This window comes from Sminthopsis crassicaudata, chromosome 4, assembly GCF_048593235.1.
Source record: "Sminthopsis crassicaudata isolate SCR6 chromosome 4, ASM4859323v1, whole genome shotgun sequence".
Classification (NCBI taxonomy): domain Eukaryota; kingdom Metazoa; phylum Chordata; class Mammalia; order Dasyuromorphia; family Dasyuridae; genus Sminthopsis; species Sminthopsis crassicaudata.
Genome location: NC_133620.1, coordinates 96700547 through 96723115, shown reverse-complemented (window position 1 = coordinate 96723115; position 22569 = coordinate 96700547). Strand labels below are relative to the sequence as shown.

Genomic DNA, 22569 nt, shown 5'->3' with positions numbered 1-22569 from the left:
TGAGAGGAAAAATGACTTCCCTGTATTCACAGAGCAAGTAAAAAGTAAAAGGACCATGCTTTCTTAACTTTAAGACCAAGTCTCTTTGCAGATGATATGATGGTATACTTAGAGAACCCCAAAGATTCTGCTAAAAAGCTATTAGGAATAATTCATAACTTTAGCAAAGTTGCAGGATACAAAATAAATCCGCATAAATCCTCAGCATTTTTATATATTACCAACACAATCCAACAGCAAGAGATACAAAGAGAAATTCCATTCAAAATAACTGTCGATAGTATAAAATATTTGGGAATATATCTACCAAAGGAAAGTCAGGAATTATATGAGCAAAATTACAAAACACTTGCCACAAAAATAAAGTCAGATTTAAATAATTGGAAAGACATTCAGTGCTCTTGGATAGGATGAGAGAATATAATAAAGATGACAATACTCCCCAAACTAATCTATTTATTTAGTGCTATACCAATCAGACTCCCAAGAAACTATTTTAATGACCTAGAAAAAATAACAAAATTCATATGGAACAACAGAAGGTCGAGAATTTCAAGGGAATTAATGAAAAAAAATCAAATGAAGGTGGTCTAGCTGTACCTAATCTAGAACTATATTATAAAGCAGCAGTCACCAAAACCATTTGGTATTGGCTAAGAAATAGACTAGTTGATCAGTGGAACAGGTTAGGTTCACAGGACAAATCCAAAGATCCCAACTTTTGGGATAAGAATTCATTATTTGACAAAAACTGCTGGGAAAACTGGAAATTAGTATGGCAGACATGGACTCACACTTAACACCACATACTAAGATAAAATCAAAATGGGTCCAAGATTTAGGCATAAAGAATGAAATCATAAATAAATTAGAGGAACATAGGATAGTTTACCTCTCAGACTTGTGGAGGAGGAAGGAATTTGTGTCCAAAGGAGAACTAGAGATCATTATTGATCACAAAATAGAAAATTTTGATTACATCAAATTAAAAAGCTTTTGTACAAACAAAACTAATGCAAACAAGATTAGAAGGGAAGTAACAAGTTGGGAAACCATTTTTACAGTTAAAGGTTCTCATCTCCAAAATATACAGAAAATTGACTCTAATTTATAAGAAATCAAGCCATTCTCCAATTGATAAATGGTCAAAGGATATGAACAGACAATTCTCAGATGACGAAACTGAAACTATTTCCACTCATATGAAAGTGTTTCAAATCACTATTGATCAGAGAAATGCAAATTAAGACAACTCTGAGATACCACTACACACCTGTCAGATTGGCTAAGATGACAGGAACAAATAATGATGAATGTTGGAAGGGATGTGGGAAAACTGGGACACTGATGCATTGTTGGTGGAGTTGTGAAAGAATCCAACTATTCTGGAGAGCAATCTGGAATTATGCCCAAAAAGTTGTCAAACTATGCATATCCTTTGATCCAGCAGAGCTACTACTGGGCTTATATCCCAAGGAAATACTAAAGAAGGGAAAGGGACCTGTATGTGCCAAAATGTTTGTGGCAACCCTTTTTGTAGTGGCTAGAAACTGGAAGATGAATGGATGTCCATCAATTGGAGAATGGTTGGGTAAACTATGGTATATGAATGTTATGGAGTATTATTGTTCTGTAAGAAATGACCAGCAGGATGAATACAGAGAGGTTTGGAGAGACTTACATCAACTGATGCTGAGTGAAACGAGCAGAACTAGGAGATCATTATATACTTCAACAACAATACTGTATGAGGATGTATTCTGATGGAAGTGGATATCTTCAACATAGAGAAGATCTAATCCAGTTCCAATTGATTAATGATGGACAGAACCAGCTACATCCAGAAAAGGAACACTGGGAAATGAGTGTAAACTGTTAGCATTTTTTGTTTTTCTTCCCAGGTTATTTTTACCTTCTGAATCCAATTCTTCTTTTGACAACAACAACAACAACAAAATTCGGTCCTGCACATATATATTGTATCTAGGATATACTATAATATATTTAATATGTATGGGAATGCCTGCCATCTAGGGGAGGGGGTGGAGGGAAGGAGGGGAAAATTCGGAACAGAAGGGAGTACAAGGGATAATGTTGTAAAAAATTACCTATGCATATGTACTGTCAAAAAATGTTATAATTATAAAATTAATAAAAAATTTAAAAAATTTTCCAGACACAAGTGTATTCTAATCATAAAAACAAACAAACCAAAAAATCCTTTAAGACCAAGTCTTCTATCTTATCAGCAGGGTCCAATTCAAATCAAAATAGCATATTGACTTACAATATAACAGAACATTTGTTTGTGATTTTCTATCTATATTTATTTTGTTAAACTATTCCCAACTACATTTTAATCTACTTTGGAACTCATTCAGGAATCTTGCAGCTACTAGTTTGACACCTCTGCTTAGTACTCCACTGCCTCTATTTGTAAGATCCTATTTAAGTAGCCAAATTCTAACCCTGATCCTAATTATATCCCCCTTCCCCCACAATTTATTTTGCCTCTGGGTCATGTTGAGTTATATGAAGTCCACTAAAAGCCAGAATCCTTTTCAAAGCAATAAATCACTAAGCATTTATTAAGCACCTACCAAATGCCAGAAATTAGCTAAACTAAGTGCTGGATATATACAAAACCAAAAATGAAACAGTGGTTGTCACTGGACCTTGTTTTCTGTCAAGGAAAATGACATATATACATATAAGAATATGCAAAAGAGATAGGAGTTAGTTGTAGAAGGGAAAGGCACTAGCTAAAAAGGCAACTAGGTGGTTAAGTGGTCAAGTGCTCTTCCTGGAGTCAGGGAGACCTGAGTGCAAATTTAGCCTCAGACATTTACTAGCTGAATGACCCTGAATAAGCCACTTAACTCACTTGCCTCAGTTTTCTCATCTGTAAAATCAACTTGAGGATAAAATGGCAAACCACTCCTGTATTGTTTCCAAGAAATACCTCCTTTCCCTCCAGAAAGGGATCACAAAAAGCCAGATATAACTAAACAATAAAAGATGTGGGACAGATCAAGAAAGCCTTCATGAAGAAAGTGGTACTGGAATAGAATTTAGAAGGACACTAGGGATTCTAAGAAATAGAGTTGGGGAGGAGGTGCATTCCAGGCATGAGACAGCCAGCGTAAAGACATGGAGATGGGAGATGGAGAGGTACATGTGAAGTGCAAGAAAGAACAAAGAGACTAGTTTGGCCAAAGCACAGAGCACAGGAAGGAGAAAAATATATAGGAAGATTGAGAAAGATTTTAAAAAACAAAGGAATTTATTTTTGATCCTTCCATACTTGGCTTTGATTTTTTTTTCATTGATTTTTTTTTTGTAACCTAAGTGAACTTACTGTTTCCTCTAGTAATTTTAGCTCAACACCCATTTCAGCCTCTCACTCCCACTTTCCAGTTTTCCTCTAAGCTGTATCACACACCTGGAATATTTTGTTTTCAGGATGCTTTTCATATTATTCCAGATGCTTCTGAAATCCTCCCCTTTCTGTTTCCCAGGCTAATAGGAAAGAAAGGGGGGCTAAAGGCTTCCCAACATCCTCCACTGAGATAATACATACAAAGTGTCTTGCAAACCTTAAGGTATGCTACAAGGAGTCCCAAAAATTTTAGTGCTAATTTAATTTTTAGCTAATTTAACATTTAATAAACTTAAAGTGCACTAAGACTTTGGGGATATACTGTATAAAATGTTAGCTATAATTATCATCATTCCATACAATTATGAAACTTCAACAAACCTCTCACCTTCCCTGCCCTATCTGCAATTCCTCTTTACTTACACCACTATTATTCCAAATATCTGACAGGGAGCTATTGTTTATATTTTTATTCCCAGTGCTTAGCTCAGTGTCATGCAAATTGTGAGTGCTTAATAATGTTTTTTTCATTTATTCATTCATAAACTATTCAAATTGCTAAGCTTGTTTACTTAAACCTTCATTTACTATTTATTATTCAGCTATTTATCAGTATGTTCCATGTCTATTCATATTAGTGTTATCTGTTATAAACATTAAGTCCCTATCAGGAAGGATTCTGTCAGTATAATTTACTCTGCATGAAATGAGAAGTTTGTATTGTGAATTAATCAGTTCTCAAGTATTTAATTCCTACTGTGTGCTGGGTGTTAGGGATAGAAATGCAGTAAATGAATTAAGGTCTACTTCCAAGGAGCTCACAGAAATCCCTATCAGTGTCTTGATTCCCTAGTAGGGTGTGTGCTTCCGGAGAGCAGGAATTATGCATTATCTAAACTTTGCCATCCAGACTCCATTTGATAACGGAAGTTATGACCCTAGTTCTTATCTTGGGTCTCTGAGCACTTGGCACTTAATATATCTATATTGTATTGTGTCATAAAGGCTACTTGTTGATGAGTACAATGATCATTCACTGCCAAGTTTCCCTTTGAAGAATATAATATAAATGACTTGTCTCAATTCACCATGACAGAAAATGAATGCCCTGGAGTCCTGCCCTATTTCTCTGAACAGAGTCACCTTATCCATCACCTTTCAAAAGAGCTATAACTGCAAATTTTTCAGAGGGGGCAGTAGATTCAAGGAAAATACAATCATGTTGTTGCTTGTGAAGAGGGGGATAGCTGATCTTTAATCCAGGGGTAAGAGGCAGGGTTTTGGGAAAAGGATGGATCCCAGGGTTTTGACCCCACTTCTGCTAGTTAGAGGGCCAGTCTGCCTCCTTTTTGAGGAGGAGGAATATACCTAAAGTTAATCTTGAGATGATTATGACACATGTTAGTGTGGATTATGAAACTTGGTGTAATGATGGGTCTGGGGATGAAGCTCAGACAGATGGAAACAAATTGGGCAAAATTTGTTCAATACTACTTATTCCTCTGCCTTAAGATGTGAAAGTCAAACATCAGAAATAAAAACCCTGCCCTTCCCATCCCAATCACAAGATGAGTTTAGCATCTTGTACTCAACTCAGGATTATTTTCCTGAGCTGGCCATCCAAGGACGTGCCAGGCCAGCTCAGATTATGCCTGAGAACAAGTTTCAGTTCTGCAGGGGAACCAGTGATCTTTTCCTCCACATATTCCAGCTGTCCACTGCTGCAGGGGGCTGGAGGAGAAAGAAAACTAGATCTGAGTTTCAGCAACCTACTCACTGAGTGGTCTTGGGCAGGCCACAGAGGACATAACATGTAGAAATGGCAGAGGTATTTGAATCCAAGTCCTCTGCTTCAAATCTTGACACAACCTTACACAGCTTCTCATTTGACTTTTCCATTTCCTTATTTCTAGAATGAAGCAGTAGATAGAGGATCTCTAAGATCCCATTTAATTTTGACAATCTGTGATGTTAAGGGTCCAGTAGTCCTGTGGAAAGGAATGTAGTGGTCTACAAGAAGAAGCCATAAAGACAAAGAAAAGTTTGTCCAAGAGTTCCAACACTGCTGGCAGGCAGACATAATGTAATGTGCTGGACTTGAATCAGGAAGATCTGAATTCAAATCCTGCCTCCAATACACACACAGGACAGGGTTTTTATTTCTGATGTGTGACTTTCACATCTAAAGACAGAGGAATAAGTCATATTTAACAAACTCTGCCCAATTTACTCACATTTGTCTGAGATTAATCCCCAGACCCATCGTTACACCAAGTTTCATAGTCCAGACTAACATGTATCACAGTCACTTGACTGTGGACAAGTTCTTGACCTTTAAATGGTGATAATCACAGCACCTATCACACAGGCAGGTTGTCATGAAGATCAAATGAAATAACATATGTAAAGTGTCTAGCAAATCTTAAAGTGCTATCTAAAGAAATACCACCTATTATTACTACCCAGGAAGGCTAATGCTGCATCAGGCAATGCGGTTGTCCAGTATAATCAGAGTGTAATCTGTAATCAGAGGAGTTAAGTCTGAATCCTGACTGTAGTTTAACAGATGAGATGGTCTGTGAGGTTCCTACAATCAGTTTAATGTATCTCTGGCAAGTTCAGCCAAGGAACTCAGGATTGAGGGACTTTGAGAACAAGAATACAGGAACTGAAAAAGCTTAGAAGATTTTCAGGACTTCATTGAGATGCTCTCTATCCCTCTAGTGTGATTACCTCTTTTACCCAGTCAAAAAAAAAATAGCTCACTTGGTCACTGTTTGGACCCCTGATGGTTCTGAGTAAAAATAGCAATTGTTCATGTTTTGGCCAGAAACCTCTAGGCTCTTCCCCTTCAAGACTGTTTTTTTGTTTTTTTTGTGTGTGTTTTTTTTTAACTAGGTAAAAAAGTCATTCTTTGCCTCATTTTTTTTTAGTCTCAATCACTGAATGGGTGTTGCCTTATTAAACTGAGACCTGGGAAAGACCTTAACTTAAAAAGACCAAAGTCTCCCACTGCATGCAGAGCCATCTCCACATGAACTGATCTCTGTCTGGCTGCTTTATCTAGCCACAAGGCTCAGGAGGAAAAAGTGAGGCTATTGACTTTGCACAGCCCTCCCTCACTGAACTCTAATTCACTTGCAAGTCATGACATCACCTTCCTGATGTCATGGTCCTCTTTGAGAAGGAAAGACAAATAACAACAATCCCCCCAGCCTCATAGATTCTGATTGACAACTTTTAATACATGCTAATTATATTCAGTTATGTTCATTATTATATTCAGTAATATTCATATTTAGATTCAAATATATAATCTTGGGAACAGATTTTTTTTTCACTTTTTTCTTTGCCTCTCCAGTGCCTGGCACCAAATAGACACTTAATAAATGTTTGTTGATTGACTGGGGCTGGGGAGGAGGAGAAGACAGACAGAAAAGGTAGAGTAGAGCCCTTCCTATTCCCCCCATGCTGTCTGCTTTGGAAAAAGACTTCTCTTGGATTGGATGGCCATTACTCCCAGTCAATGTGAGGGCTGCTTCCAGGCACATTACTTAAAGCTGAGGTGTTTTAGATGGAATCTAAGAAAAGCACAAAGATTTAGGGAGTCTGTGAAACAGAGAGGCAGTAAAGGTGTAGGCTTGCTCAGGTTGCTCATTGAACTGCAAAAAGAAACCTCCATTAGAGAAGGGAGCAGGCAGCTCAGGTCCGACACCCAGCAAGAGGCCTTTCTGGCTTCATAATCTGTCAGTCTGATGTTTGGTTCCTGGACCTGAGTCCCTCTCTGAAGCTTCTTCTGGCTGGGCTCTCCTCCAGTGGTCCATTACCATGGAGACAGCTCAGTTCGTACTGTACTCAAGTCCACAGGTTTCTCTTCCATCATTTCAAATCTCTCACTCTCCTGCATCCTCTCTCTCTAATGCACCCCACCCCTTCCCCTCAGTCACATCTGTGGATTTTCCTGCCTCATCCAGTACTATTTATAACGGCCTAGAAACACCGGCCAGAAGGGACAATAGATGAGATGTGCTGAACAAAGCCCAGCCTGTCTCCCCACCCCCAGGGTCCCCAGGGCTTGCAGTCTAGTAGCCCGAATGGCCCAGGGTGTGACCATACAATTCAGAGCAGTCACTGCCGGGTCTGTAGGGTAGGTCCTTGCTTCATGGTCTGCTGCTGCATGTGCCCCCTCCCCCTCATGGCCCTTGGGGTACATGGCTGCTCAGGAAGTGCCCCCTGCTAGATGCCAACATGATTAGCCCATTCTAGAGGCTAGTGCGCAGATGGCTGAGCAGCTGGCTTCTCATGGGTACGCACAGTCGGGCTTGACTTTTCTCCTCCTTTGCCAACTCTGGATGGGCCCCTCTGCCTGACCCACTGTCAAGAGGAAATGGATGTCTGAGTGGGGGTGAGCCAACTTTGAGGGGAGGAGAGATAATCTACAGCACTGTGGGGCACAATCATGCTTCATTAGCAAGGGTCCCTCTGCCACCAGGAAGATTTAGGATGATGAAGATGAAATGCAGGTGGGAAATATCTTCCTCACCTTCTTGACTCATTCTCAACCCACAGCAGCTCCCTATGAAGCAGAAAACCTCTGTTAATCATATGACAATGATTTCCACTATTTATTCCCTGAAGTAAAGACTTCTTAGCCTTCTTTGGATCACAGACCCTTTGGAGAGTCTGCTGAGATATATTGATTCCTTCTCAGAGTAAGGTTTTAAAATGTGTAAAATAAAATATGTAGAATAGCAAAGAGAATCAATTTTACTGAAATACAGCTATCAAAATATTAAATATTTTAAAAATCTAAATCACAGACTTCAGATTAGAGTCTTCGCTACAAGGATCAGTCATGGGAAAAAAAAAACAGGACATATCACAAATTGGGAGATTGAGAGAGCAGCCTTGGTGTTAGGAAGAAGTAGCTTCCAGCTCTGCCTCTGAGACCTACTACTAGAGGCAGCGAGATGACTCAAGGCTAACCCTGGAGCCAAGAAGGGTGATCTTGTATAAGTCACTTAATCTCTTTCTGACTCAGCTCCTTCCTCTATAAAATAAAATGATTGAACCCGATGGCCTTTACAATGCTTTCCAGCTTTAATTTATGATCCTATGATCTTGATCCTCCTCAGTGAAACAGAATCACCCTATAGAGAAGTGTTCTTTCTGGCTATTCTTTTCGGACTTTTTAAGAGATCCTCCCTCTCTGTATCAGTTCAGCCCTGCCATCAAAACCAAAACGTAGGCTTTTGTCTGGTTTGGGGAATGAATATGGATTTAGTTAGACTGTCCACATCTCCTCCTCTGCTCTCCCTCCTCCCTTTTCTTTCGTCACTCTGAAGGTCCCTAGAGTGGCCTCTCTGGCTGCTGAAGGGAAGCAGGGAGATGACTCAGAGCTTCATGTGGTGTTAACTGATCCATTATTGAGATTTCATGCTTTAAAAAAAAAAAAAATTAGGAAGCCGAGCATAAGTGGGTGGCAAAAAACAAAAATCACGGAACTTCGAGGAGGGTGTATGTATGGGGAGGCAAACTCTGTGTCAGCACATTGTAAAATTAATGCCCCTAACTATTAAATCCACTGTCTGCTATCAAACAACCAGCATTTATTAAACGCTTACTTTGTACCACTCACCAGACATGGAATGCCAAAAGAACAATTAAATAAAACAATTTTTGCCCACAAGGAGCTTATATTCTATCAGAGGAGAGAACAGGTACACATCTAAACATAACAAAAATGATTAATACTAATAATAAATATACTAATACTAAAAGTACTAATAAATAAATTTCCGGGAGAGATCAGGAAGGGTCTCCTGTAGGAGACAGGATGTGAATTCGGCTCTGAAGAGGGTAAGGATTCTAACACTCAGGTGTCAAATGGGAGTGATTTTAGGCATTCGGACAGCCTCTACAAAGACATGGAGGTGGAAGATAAAGTACTTCATTAGAGGAATTACATGAGAAAAGTCTTTTTGGTGGGACAAAGATCATATGATAAGGAGTAACGTATATTGGAAAGGGAGCCAGGTTGGAAACCTCCCGTATATAAAATAACTGAAGGGGACCTAAAACAGATTGCCTTTTCCCTCAAGTGTAACTAAATTGTATGAAAAAATCTTATAACAAGGGTCACAAGATAAATACTTGTTTACTTTTTCTTGAAACGCTTCCATCTGAAAGGAACAACAGTATAAAGGGGACATTTGAAAAGCTCAGATAATTTTTGGGTTTTTATGTCACAGAATCTTTTGGGGTTGAAACTCTGGGGACCTTCAATAATAATGCCTTGGGGGCCACAGGCAAAAGTAGTGCACCCCCTGGTGTAAATGGACCCTGGACAGAGGGAATTGGGAGGTTCGAGCCATTCAGAGTTCTGTCAGCTCGGACCCCATTAGCACCAGAGCTGGCTGTTTATGCCCTCCCAGTCTCACTGAACCTTCCTTCTCCCCTGGGACAGCTAAGTGTTTTATGGAGATTAGGCAGGTCTCCCAGTCCCTCCCAGCTGGGTAGAGAGAGCTATGCAGACACATACATAACTGCTTACTAAGGCTGAGTAAATCCAGAAAAGGGGGGAGGGGCAAATGGAGGAGGGGGAACAGGCCAGATACAGCTATAGGAGGCTGCTAAGGTGAGGGTATAGAAAATATCCTTCATTTCCAGAATTTTGGAGAGGGCAGGGGGAAAGTGGAGGATCAGAGCAGAGGAGATAAGGCAATCATCTGCCAGGTTTGGGACCTTCCCTTAGCCTAAATAGAGGTGTCCTTGATCAGCTGTCTTGCTTCTCTGATAACAAAGACAGAAAGGGGAAAGGGGCTATCTCCAACTCTCAAAAGAGATTCTCCTTCTTGCCTTTCCACTATGGACTATCTTTATTATAACAAACTGTAAGAAAAATACAGCTAACACAAACAAAAAAATTATTTGTCACTGGAACATAGAGAGAGGCAAATATATATATATATATATATATATATATATATATATATATATATATATATATATATAGTGGGTAGAGTTGGCTTTGGAGCTAGAAAAACTGCCTCTTACAATGGGCATGTGACTTTTTAAATTTTTATTTATTTATTTTACTATTTATGGAATAAAGTAAGCATTTCTATAATCTAGTATAATGAAAAAGATGACTACACATGAAACTGCAAAGCTCTTATATACAACTTGCTATGCCTCTTAAATATAAAATAATCATGTAAATTTTTTTCTTTTTTCCTTTCCCCCAATCCTAGAAATGGCACACAAATGTATGTGTATAAACATACATGTTTATATGTAAAATTATTCTGCTTCAATTTATCAATTCTTTTTCTGGATGTAGATAGCATTTTCCTTCATATGTTCTTTGTAGTTTATTTGAGTATTTGTAATAGTCTAGTCAAAATGACTTATTCACTCATAAATGTTCTTAAAACAATATTGCTGTTGTGGGATTCAGCATTCTCTTGGTTCTACTCATTTCACTCTTCGTTATTTCGCCTGTCCCATGTTTTTCTAAGATCATCAAGCTCATAATTTCTTATGTCACAATTTTATTCCAAATTATTTAATCCTTTAGTTCTTTAGTCAATTCTCTAATATAAGTTGCTGAAAAGGTGGTTGCCCATAGCAGCAGAGGGATATCTGGGATATGTCATCTGAGAGTTCCCTATATCAATGAAATCATAGGTGTAGTCTCTCTTTTAATTGGAGTGGATAAACCCACTTATCTGACTGTGCCCTACTCCCTTCCCCTATATCCCCTTCCTCTTGTTACTTGCATTCTCAAATCAGCTGAATATCCTTCTAAAGCATAAGTTGGATGGTTATTTCCTTTAACTAGAAGCTTTAGTTGATCCTTATTGTTTCTAGGATGATTTTTTTTTTTTTAGCAGCATTTAAAGCTTTTCATATAAAGCCTTGGAAGATTTACATGAAATGATGCTGAGTGAAGTGAGCAGAACCAGGAGAACACTGGACACAGTAACAGCAACATTATACAATGATCAGCTTTGATGGACTTGGCTCTTTTCAACAAGGTAATTCCAATAAACTTGTGATGGAAAATGCCATCCACATCCAAAGAGAGATCTATAGAGACTGAATGTGGATCAAAGCATAGTATTTTTACCTTTTTTTTTTTTTTCTTTCTCATGGCTTTTTGCCCTCTTTGGTCTGATTTTTCTTGTACAATATAACAAATATGGAAATACATTAAAAAGGATTCTACTTATTTAACCTACATCAGATTGCTTGCTATTTTGGGAAGGGGGGAGGTAAGAGTGTGAGGGAGAAAATTTTAGAATACAAAGTATTACAAAAACAAATGTTGAAAACTATTTGAAAAAAACTTTTGAGAAAAAAAGAAACATTAAAAAAAAAAGGCTTTTATAATACTGCCTACCTTTCCAAATTTATTTCATGTAATTGCCTTCATGAACTCCCCTTTTTGGGTGCTGAGGTAATATATCTGTCATCTCTGGGTCTTTGCATAGCGATGTTTCCTCATGCCTCATACCTTCCCACTTCTGAATCTTATGAGATTGCTTCAAGACTCATCTCAACTTCTATGCCCTACAAGATCTTTGAAATGCCTAAATTGTTAGTGTTTTTTCCTTCTTTACCTTCTATTATTATACAAATTGATCCAAAAGCCTTAATGCTGTTTTGGACTTTAAAGCACTAAGATCTTGGGGACTTTTAAGTGTCTGAGTTTGAATTCGAATTCAGGTCTTCCTAATTTCAGGCTCAGCACTCTATCCACCACCACTGTGAACTTAGCCACAAAGTACTGGAATTAGAGTTAGCAGGCTAGGCAGAGACACTGAGGGTTGCCTGGTAAATGGTTCCCAGTGAAAAATCAGCAGAGTGACAGAACTCCTACCTCCAGTGTTACTGACTCTTGGCTTTGACAACCAGGAATCTGTATAAGTGGGTTTCAAACCTCCTGAGTTTCCCTGGTTTGGGATGAGTTTGGGAGATTGAGACTCATGTACATGGGAATAAGAATTTTCTCTTGGATGCTGACTTCCCTGGGGAGGGGGTTATGCCTTGAATAAGTCATGTTAACTTCTCAATGGCCTGACTTTTCAGCTACAAACAGTCCTAATGAAAGAAACTTTAGAACGCTGGGCCTCAATACATAGTCTCAGAGCCCTTTGAAGTGGGGAACATCTTGTTATTAGTGGGCTTGTGCCAGGCCAGATGCATTTAGTAACTTTAAATTTCTTCTATGGGATTTTGTCTTATATTTAAAAGAAAGCAAATGAATTTGGAAGAATGCATGTGTGACTTGGATATGGCACTCAGTGGTGTATCAGAATGGCTCAGGGTTCAGTCACCCTGCTTCTTTTCACGTCTCAGGAAACACAGGAAATAGGGTATCAAAATCCCTGCCACCTCAGAGGAAACTGGAATGTCCTCACAAGGCCTGAGTCAGCCTTCTTGGTAGGTCAAGGGAACAGATTAGATTTGGGAGACTGGGAAATTCTGGGTTCCTGTGGTAATCTTCACTTTAGAATTTACTCTTGCTTTACACACACACGTATGTATATATATATATATATATATATATATATATATATATATATGCATATATATATATGTGTGTGTGTGTTTATATGTATGTTCATTTCTATTTATAAATATGTGTGTATTCATGAGAATAAAGGAAGGAAAATGTTTTTAATTATTATTCTATGAGTAGAGCTTAAAAAAAATCCAAAGGACTGAAAAGGTGGTCCTTTTGCCAAGTATTGCTCCACTTTTGAGTTCTCAATGTTCCTTCTATCCAGAGGCACTAGGGGTAAGTGATTGATTTCTCTGGGAAAACTGTAGTTCTTTTCCTTACTGAGTTTCTGCTCCTCCCTTGGTTAGTAACATTTGCTCCTAGGTAACATCTGCAGAGATTTCTATATGAGCAGCATCAGGGACATAGCTAAGTACCAACTATCACTGCTTATATCATTCAACACTGTTCAATTTCAAATAGGATTTTAAAGTGTAATTGTCATAAGAAATGAAGAAAAGAATAGAAATATATTAACATAAGTATATATATATATATATATAAAGAGAAAGTATGTGTGTGAGTGAGAGAGAGACAGAGAGAAAAAGAGAGAGCTAAAGAGAAAGACAGAAGGAGAGAGCAAGAGTGAGGGAGAGGCGGGAGAGAGAGAAAGAAGAGATGAAAGGGACAGAATGAGAGAAAGAAAGAGAGGCAGAGATAAAGAAAGACAGAGAGAGAGGAAGAGTGAGTGAAGAAGAGGAAGGAGGGAAAGAAAGAGAGGGTAGAAAGGAGGGAATGAGAGAAGGTAGGAGGAAGAAGGGAAAGAGAGAGAAAAAATATAGAGTATATATATATATTTATATATACTACACACATATATACATACACATACACATATGTATATAGACACATATAAGCATTTTTCAGACACACAGACAAAAGACCCTCTTAGGCTAGGGTGTTCCTTTTCTTTTAAGGCAGAGTTAAAGGGGACCCCTGAGGCTTCCTCCAGAGGATGTGGGCTTGCTGGGTTGGGAGTGGGGGAGGATTAGACAAGAAAAGGAAAAACAATACTTCAGTTTCCCTCAGAGGCTCCCCAAGGAGGCTAAACTCCCTGCCTGAGAAACCCAGAACCCAGATAATGCCAAAATGTTTGAAGCTGGCCAGGGTCCAAGTGGTTTTTCCTTCTCAAACTGAAGTGGTAACCTTGCTTCAGACCAGGTTTCACAAAATTAAATAAAACACAAAACTAAATGGTTCACCATCAACTCTTGGGTTAAACCCTGGAGTTGGGGGCCTGAGGGTTCCTGGAGATTGAGAATGACAATTTTCTCTGAGCTAGAAAGGATCTCAGAGACCATCTACTCTAAATTCTTTAGTTTACAAATGAAGGTTTCTGTAGGTTTCAAAGTTTCTAGACTGGTCTAGAAAGAGGAAGTAACAGCCAAGCTCATACAGTAAATTAATGAGTAAGTTAGTAAGTAATGAGTTTCTCTCTGCTTAGGTAAATGAAGATCTCAAAGCATTTTGCAACTATATCTGAAGATAGCAATTTTCCCCATTCTCCTTTTGTGTAAATAAAATACAAGATGTAAAATATATAAATAGCACCCTTCAAGTTACTCAGAGTGTTAGTAATAACACAGAGGCAGTGTGCTATAGAAAAGAAAGCTTTGGATTTAACATCAAAATTGTTTGGGTTCATTTCTGGCATCAGACACCACTAGCTTCATGACCTTAGCCAAGTCACTGGGATAATAACAGCACCTAACTACCAAGGTTATAATGACCAGCAAGTTTGCCCTTTGTAAACCATAAAGCATTATGTAAAAATGAGGTAGTATACATCTAAATAGAGAAGTCTTGAACAATCCAAATTTCCCCTTAGAAACCAATGCTGGAAACAAATACAACTGCAAGGAACATCTTTTTAGGGGGATGTTGATGGTGGTACAGTTCTGCTGTGACATGTGCCTTCCAACCCAAACTGAACCCCACAAAACAGAAGTGACCAAAATACAAACTTTCTGACCCAAATCAAGACACTTGACAGATACAGTTTAACAAGGCTTTAACACTGCCTTCCTAGGTCCTTGAACAAAGGGAAATCAATGACCCTGACAGAGATTCCTAAACTGTGGAGTCCTGAATCAACTCCCTAACTCTGATACAAGCATCTCTTGTGTGACGTGCTGCGCTTCTACCACAAGTGAAATCTGGAGGTGAGATCCTTGGTGCTGGATAATCTCAAGACATGAGCAAAGGAAAGAATACCAGTAAGGCTCTTGTTTGTACAGCAGTCGTGTGTAAGTCATTCTCAGCATTAAGTTCCAATGAGCCAATGGCATCTCGAATCATTGAAACAGGAAGCAAGATAAACAACATATTATCAGCAAGGAGATGGAGTAGATTCCCGTATTACTAGGACGTCAGCCAGCTGAGCCCAGTGAATGTCCTAGCAAAGCCTGCTTTCCCCACCAGCTGATGTTCTTGGATTCAGCTCTGGGGAACAAGGTTCCCTCTTTGCTGGGTAAACTGACTCACCGTCTCCCTCTCCTTCCCCTCCTTTCCACATTTGTTCTGTGTAGGGTTTAGCTGGCTTTTTTTTTTTTTTTTTGGTCACCCTCCCCTTTCCCTTCCAGGATCTAGATCGCTAGAATGATCCTGTAATATACTCCACTCCCCCAGAGTTTCCGCAAGTCCCAGACAGCATTTATTTGGTGGGCTAAGTAAGGATAGGAGGGGATTGATACCAGAGAAAAAAGCAGCAGAATAAAAAGCAGAAACCATTGCAGAGAAGCTGGAAGATTGGGGATGGGTCCTGGCCCAATCCAAAAGACTTTACAGGAGGCAAATTCTAAAATATCCTACAAAGTCACCTGCCCAGGGCCACCCCTTCTTACATCCCCCTTTTCCATCAGTCAGCAACTAGTCAACAAGCTAGAAAGAGTTCAGTGGCAGTGGGTGCTTTAAGGATAGGAGTTGTAGATGTGGGAATAGAGTGTGGGAAATATAATACGTTACAGTTTGCTTTGAGTCGACTCTCACAGAAACTCAAAATACTTATAATGAATCAGACCGAGGTGGAAAAACAGTTCTAAAGTTGACAATATAGGCTATGTTTGATGGGTTTGCTGTCAGGCTTTCATCTATAGCTTTCTATGTTTATTATATAAACTGTTTTTGTCTCTCTGCCTCTGTCTCTCTGTCTGCTTGTCTGTCTTTCTGTCTCTTACTGTGCTCCAACTCCCCCCGCCCCCCTCGGTTCTCTCACCAGTAGGCAAATCTCTTCTCTCCGCCAAGCCAGCCCCTGCCCATGCTCGGACATTGCCCATCAGCCTCAGCTGGGACCCCAAGTGTCAGACCTCTCCGATTCTTCCGCTAGCCACCAACCCCAACAAACCGGTGGTGACTCGGCGCCGGGACCTTCCGAGCCCAGTCGGCAGAGAAGCCACTCACCGTGGTTCGGCTCCGTCCTCCAGGTCCGCTTACGCATGCCGGTGGGAGCTGCCCATCTTCCAGAGGCAGATCTCGTCCGCTCCCCGAGCTGCCCCACGACGTTCCCTCGCGCCTCACAAAGTTTGTTCAGGGGCTCCCCCTGGCCGCCAGAGCCGGCCCCCTGAGCCGAGTGCGGCCGGAGGCGGCTGCCTGCGTGCTCGTCCTAGTCCTCGCTCGCCCCCTCCTCCTCTTCCTCCCAGAGCCCTCTCACAGAGCCAGCAGCGGGCTGTGCCTCCACAATGGGTACGGCAGCATCCTGAACAAAGTGCGGTCCCCCGGGATCCCCCGGCGAGGAGGTGGAGCCATGTGACCCGCTGCCCCCGAGGCACACGCCAGCCCTTTATGCTGCTGGCTTAGGGGAGGGGTGGGTGTGCCAGGCCATTGCCGGGATGGGAGGAGATAGAAGAGTGGAGGAAGGGAGGGAAGAAGGGGGACTTCTCTGTTTTGGATCCCCCCACCCCCGCCCCGTGCCAGTTTAACCCGCAGAGGGGCGGAGGCATGGGTCCCTTCCAGACTTTGTCATTGGAAAGCTATTCCCAGTAACTCTTTCTTGCCTTCTCCACGCCCTTCCCTTTGCCCCTCCCCCCACCCCAGATCCCCATCTCTCCTCTCTCCCAGAAGTAGAAAGAACAACTCTTTAGTGGTGTGGCTCAGGTTCCTTACTGGCCAGAGCAGGAAACCTTTACCTAAATGAGGTTTTCCTTGGCTCATTGATCTTCCCTCTTCTCTTAGTGCCCCTTTCCTCATATCACCACATCCTCCTCCTTCCTTCCCCCACCCCCAACTCCGATTCTCTATGTGATGTTCTTGATTTCCTAGGACAAAATGGAAGAAGAGTCCCAGGATGCTTCTTTCTCCCTTACTGGCCCTTCATGGGATCTTAGATCTTAGTCACAATAGATATCTTAGACATTTGATAGATTCGGAGATCGAGGTCGGGGCAATTAAAGGACTTGCCCAACATCATACAAATAGCATCAGGAGTGGGATTTTAAACTTTCACTTCTTCCCCCATCCCCAACAACAAAATCAGAACTAGTTTCGGGAGACTGAGCTTAGTTACCGGGATGCTTCCCCATCTCTTCAGCAGAATGAACTACTCAACTGAGACCTGGTCAGTCAGAAAACGAGCATTTATCGAGCACTTACTCTGTGCCCGGCACTATTCTCTGTTTCTCATGCTTTAAGCAGAAAAGTGGGGAAAGCACTGGATAGGGAAACGAGATCTAGGTTCCAGTATTGATTCTGTCACGAACGACCATGAGGCTTTGGGAAAAACAAAATCTCCCCGAGCCTCAGTTTCTTCATTTGAGGTGTTTGGACTCTTCCAACTCCAACAAGGTCTATAAGTCATCAGAGCTGGAAGTGACTTTACAGGTCAACCGGTTCCATTCTTAGAGTAAGGAGAATGTAGTATTATTTGCCCAAGATCATTCAAGGCAATGAGAAGCAGGACTGAGATGTGAACTCAGATCTCCCAACTCTAAGACTGTCTGCTATACCTTAGCTTGTCCTACCCCCTGAAGGGTTTTGTAAGTGGGAGACGAGGGGAAAGTTGAAAAATAAGGGCAATAGGAGAGCAAGAATGAATAAGGGGAGAGATTGGAGAATAGAATCAGAGACTTTGAGTTATGGTACCTTAAGAGCAAAGCTTCTTAAACATGGGTCAGGATCCCACATAGGATCATGTAACTGAATGTGGGAACATGAAGTTATGATTTATTAGCTGTAAACATTTGATTTATTTACTTATTTTGTGAATACACACACACATATATACAGGGTTGTGTAAAAAAATTTTAGATGAAAAGGGGTCAGGAGTGGAAAAAGTTTAAGAAGCTGTGCTTTAGAGATTGTTTAATTCAGCCGCCTACCCAAAGCAGCAATCTCCTTAATAGCATCTGTGACAGCTGGTTATTAAGCTTCTGCATGAAGAAGACAGTGGGGCAGGAAGGGGGGGGAAGGTAGCCTTCCCTCCTAGACATCTCTAACCAGAGCTTTTAGTTCTACAAAATAAAGATGGGACATTAGCTGAGTTCACAAACCTGGGCATTGGGAATGGAGAATATCAGAATTCAAGAGCTGGACTTCAAGGGTTGTTCCCACATGTGTGCATTAAGTTGAGTTGGGGGGGGGGATAATAGAAAAAAAAAATACTGGACTGAGAGTCAGAAAGATCTGATTCAAATATGACTTCTGAATACTTACCACCCATGTGACCTTTTAGTTACTTAACATTTGTTTACCTCAGTTACCTCATCTGTAAAGTGGGGATAAAAATAGCATCTACCTCCCAGGGTTGTTATAGGGATCAAATAAAATAATAATTGTAAAAATACTTATTGTTGTGCCTGGTACATATTAAATGCTATGTAAACACATTATTATGATGATGATGATTATATTTTTGTGAGTTCTTCAAGCACTTTCTAGGCTAGGTCCTCCTTGAGAGTGAAGGACAAACAACAAGACCAGATCCAGAGTTTGGAGCAGAGCCAAGATGAAAAGCCTGGAGTCCTCACTGCTAATCCCAACCAAGCCACTTATCTTATTGGAGAGTTGAAAAGATTTATTTCCAAATAAGAGCATGGTGCTAGAGACACTGGTTTAGTGCCAGCATGGGCAAAGCAAGTTGTTCTTTAAAAATAATTTTCACTTAAGAGGAACATTATTTTGTGCTTTGTTGTTGCTTTTCCTCATATAAAGTGAGAGAAAGGAAAAACACAAACATAGCAAAAAGGAGCCCCTTATTTTATGATCATTGAACTAAACAAAAGGCTCTTAGATCTGTGATTCAATAAATAGAGTACTGGATCAAGTGTTAGGAATATTTCAGTTCAAATCCAGTGTGACCCTGGGAAAGCCACTTAACCTGCCTTATCCTCAATTACAAAATGGGGGTGATAATAGCACCTACTTTTCAAAACTGTTGTGAGGTCAAATAAGATAATATTTATAAAGTTCTTACCACAATGCCTGGCACATGGTAGATGCTTAACAAAGAAACTCATTAAAAAGAAGGAAATTCTCATTTCCTTTTATTTTCTTAAGTTTCTTTGTCAACTCTATAGCATTCATTGTCAGTTTAACAGCTATAAAAATCCCACATAATGCTCTCCATATAACATAACTAGTTTAAATATTATCACCACTTTATAAATGAAAAGCTACAGTTTAGATGGTTTAAGTGATTTGCATATATGTCAGAGCTAGAATTCAAATTTAGGACTCTAGCCTCCAATATTCTACTGTCTGGGCAAAGAGAGAGAGAGAAACCTAGATAACATTACCTGACTGAGATCCATTCCTTCCAAGTAACAAATTATTTTCAGAAGTTTTTCTCAAAATAGCAATTTTTCTAAGAATAGCTTGGAGTCAAATCCTGAAAATGAATAAATCAGGGATAACTAGATTAGCCAAAGGGAACTTAGATAATAGGGATTATAGACAGGGTGCTCAGAACTAAGCCTGCATGTACCACTAATAAAGACTGGGTATAGATTCCTTCCCATTATATGCCTATATTTCTCCTTTTGCAACGCTGGGATCTTTCATGTATAATCTATCTAATTTGCCTATAATATTTAGATAATAATAACAAATATAAACATAAAACATAGTTTAAATAAGTAAATGTAATAAATAGATAATATATCTATTTGTAATCTATCTAATTTTGTTTATAATAAAAGCCTGCATTTATTTCAGGATTTACAAAGAACACTAGGAGACTATGAGTACAAATGAACAGCTGACATCAGAAAATTAAACATTCTCTTTATTTAGATTATTCATCCTTCAAGAAGACCAGTCTTTTTTTTTTTTTTTTTTTTTTTTTTTTTTTTTTAACTGAGGCAATTGGGGTTAAGTGAATTGCCCAGAGTCACACAGCTAGGAAGTGTTAAGTGTCTGAGAGCAGATTTAAACTCAGGTCCTTCTGACTTCAGGGCTGGTACTCTATCCACTGCACCACCTAGCTTCCCCAAGACCACTGTATTCTATTCTTTAAATATTTCCTATTTTCCTATTACTTCTATCCCTTCGGATTCCTTTTTCAATTATATTCTACATATACCAGTTGTGAACCATTGACAGAAAACAAACAAACATTCAAGAGAAACTGATTAGGTTAATCAATATGGTTGGTAGGAAAGAATAAATGAATGAATAGGTAGATATAAAAGGTGAAAATATTATTAATAACTAACATTCATATTACTACTATATAACTACTGTAGTCTACTTTTTCCCAGGCACTGTGCTAAGTACTTTCCAAATATTACCTCATTTGTTCCTTACAACATCCTGAGAGAGAGGTGTTATTATTACCCCCATTTTACAGGTAAGAAAACAGAGGCAGGCAGGGGTTAAGTGACATGCATAGGGTCACACAAGTAGGGCATGTCAGAGGCTGGATTTGAACTCAAATTTTCCTGACTCAGACCCAAAGAACTGTCCACTGTGTCACAATTGAAAAAATCCTTGGACTGGGAGTTAATAATATATCCCGCACCTCCCATTAACTGATGGTGTGACCTTGGCTTGTTGATGTTGTTCAATTATTTCAGTCATGTTTGACTCTTGGTGATCCCATTTAGGGTTTTCTTGGCAAAGATACAGGAGTAATTTGCTATTTCCTTCCCCAGCTCATTTTACAGATGAAGAAACAGAGGCAAACAGGATGAAGTGATTTGCCCAGAGTCACCCAGCTAGAAAGTGTCTGATGTCAGATTCGAACTCAGGAAGATGAGTCTTCCTGACTTTAGATCCAGTGCTCTATCCAGTATGGAACTATTTAGCTGCCTAGCTAAGTTGCCTTAGCTGCCTTTGGCTTAAGTTATTTCATCTTTTTAGGTCTCAGTTTGAGAGAGTTCTTGACTATTATGTGATTTGTTGGTATCCTTTTCACTCTAAGTTCCCATGTTCTTAGAGTGGATAGCAAGATAGCTGAGGGAGTGAGAAGGAGAAATGAGGGGTGACTAGCAAAGTTGCGCTAACATCCTATTGATTGATTTGTGAACAGAGCAAAAAAGTATTTATTTTGGTTCAGGCCAAATTTGGCCTGGAAAGGGGGAACTAGGAATGAGAGATGACCCTTCACCCAAATAATAAAATAGGATAAGTGTGTTTTTTTCCTTTTTATTTCTTTCCTCCCTCTCTTCCTTGGTCAGTCTTCCTTCCTTCCTTCCTTCCTTCCTTCCTTCCTTCCTTCCTTCCTTCCTTCCTTCCTTCCTTCCTTCCTTCCTTCCTTCCTTCCTTCCTTCCTTCCTTCCTTTCTCTACCTCTTTCTTTCTTTCCTTCTTTCTTACTTTAACTCTAGCACAGCAGAGATGACTCAGTGGTTTTGACTAAGGCAAATGGATTTTCTTTAAATATAAAATCAATAAATGATGAACTCAGGGTCCTGGCTGAGGCTGAAGTCACTAAGGTAGGAGGAGGGCATAGTGGGAGGGAACTTTGATGAGGTTATTCTTTGCCTGAGAGATAGAACTGAACAGTGACAGTTGGCTACAAAGCAGTATGATGTACTGGTGCAGGACAGGAACCCCAGCAGTACAACCCAGGCTCATCCTCCCTCTAAGGTTCGAGGCCTTGTTATTGGCTCTCTGAGTATGACTTTCTTTCCTTCTTTTCTGTCTCAGATCTCTAACCACCCCCACCCCCAGCCTCTTCTTCTTTTCAATACTGTTATTGCTTTTGGACAGGAATTTACCTGAAAATCAGTATCATTTTTACAAAAAGACTTTTAAAAAATCAGCATATCTGCCAAGTTGACACTCCACAGAGTTCTCCCAACTTCTTTCAGCTCTTCAACTATAGATTTGGTTGAGAACTACATTGCTATAGTTGGAAAAATTAGAGTGAGTGATGATTTCAGTTTTGCTGAAAAGTTTTTGGTCCCTTCAGCTTAATTTCTTTGGGGACTCATCCAGATTTCTTACAAACTCTGGGGCTTTGAGTTATGCTATTTTGGCTGCCTGTTTTGAATGCTATAAAATGATTTTGAGGTTTGAACTGATCTTAAGTCTTATTTCCAGGGCCATTACTGACTTGCAGTATGACTAGGGTGACTTTTTTCCCTTCTGTGTCCCTCTGGTATACTCTTCGTTTGTATATTTATATGGATCCTATTCACATTGAGCATCATGGTAGCATGTAAAACATGATTCACTAGTGACATAAA

General features: G+C 39.8%; 1 protein-coding gene across 6 annotated transcripts in view; it reads right to left on the bottom strand.

Moving 5' to 3' along the window:
* The window catches only part of NAV1 (neuron navigator 1), a 349961-nt gene extending 333137 nt beyond the window's left edge, over positions 1 to 16824 (bottom strand). For 3 of the 6 annotated variants that reach the window (XM_074308764.1, XM_074308770.1, XM_074308771.1), the window contains exon 1: positions 16347 to 16823. The gene's annotated coding sequence lies outside the window, so the exon portion shown is untranslated. Of the gene's footprint in view, positions 1 to 16161; positions 16315 to 16346 lie in introns of those variants that run through there. The other 3 variants (XM_074308768.1, XM_074308769.1, XM_074308767.1) reach the window with 3 other exon arrangements.
* Positions 16825 to 22569: the final 5745 nt, after the last annotated feature.